The sequence below is a fragment of the Colobus angolensis genome, unplaced genomic scaffold, assembly GCF_000951035.1.
Source record: "Colobus angolensis palliatus isolate OR3802 unplaced genomic scaffold, Cang.pa_1.0 Scaffold35, whole genome shotgun sequence".
Taxonomy (NCBI): Eukaryota; Metazoa; Chordata; class Mammalia; order Primates; family Cercopithecidae; genus Colobus; species Colobus angolensis.
In genome coordinates, this window is record NW_012116821.1 from 5,008,984 (window position 1) to 5,010,246 (window position 1,263).

Genomic DNA, 1,263 nt, shown 5'->3' on the forward strand with positions numbered 1-1,263 from the left:
TGACCAGCACCGATTGTCCAGCACTCCCTAGTGAGATGACCCCAGTACCTCAGTTGAAAATGCAGAAATCACTGGTCTTCTGTGTTGCTTGCGCTGGGAGTTGGAGACTGGAGCTGTTCCTATTCGGCCATCTTGCTCCGCCCCCCCTCCTTTTTCAATAAAAGAAATAGTTGTCTCATTTTTAAATCACACTTCCTTTAGCACCTGAAATATAACAATACCTTTATTGTATATCTGCATCTTAAACCGTCATATTATTTAAATAATCATTAATTTTATGAAAGGCCAAGCTTCTTAGGTCTGGTCAACCTATACTTTAGTGTTAGAACTAAAGAAAACATCACTTATCCTTGGAAACTATGGTAGGGGAAAAATAAGATTCTTCAGCTCATCTAAAATCTCCTTGAGCTGTTAGCCACACAAGGGTTTTTTTGTTTTGTTTTTGTTTTTGTTGTTTGCCTACCACACCTGAGTGCAAAAACCATAGTAAGATGCCTCTTATATTAAATACATTTTCAAATCATAATATTTATATATTATATGTAAAAACACTGTTTTCAATTCAAATTGGGTTAAAATTAATGAGATTTCCTTAAGATTATTACTTCTTTACATTATGCATTTCAAAAGGACACATAGAAGAACTTCTACTTTTGGCCAGATTGGAGTAACTGATGCTGGAATTCCCTTTCCACCATCAACAATTATAAAGCCTGACAAATACATGCAGACATTGTTTTCAGGCATTGAACCCTAGGCACTGCAGGGCTGGAGTCCATGACAGAAAGGAAATATGTGAGATGATCCCCCCTTATTCACCTTGGCTCTCCACTTGGGGACAGTTTTTTAACTTCAGCATCAGAAGGTATAACTAACAAAAGAGTAGGGTGGTCCTAGTGAGTTTCAGAAATAAAGCACATTTTGGTGTTTGGGGCTCAGGATATTAGAGAGTTGCACTGAGGAGAGGGGAAGCAGAAAGTTAGATAAGAGTAAGGAGGAACAGAAGTCTATATGATGCTTCACTGTGAGTCCTTGGCCAAGGGCTGGCTGTACATTGTTCCAAGAGTTCTAGCAGAGAGTGCTGCCACAGTGTTGAGAGAGGGACAGAGATACCAGGGATGCACAGTTCTGGAAGACAGTGGAATTCCAACCCTGCCAGAGTAAAGAGACTTCAATAACACCCCAGGTATTCAGCTGGGGCACCAGAAGAACAACTTCCAAAATTAAGAACTCCTTACCCAGTATCATGTATAATGCCCAGCA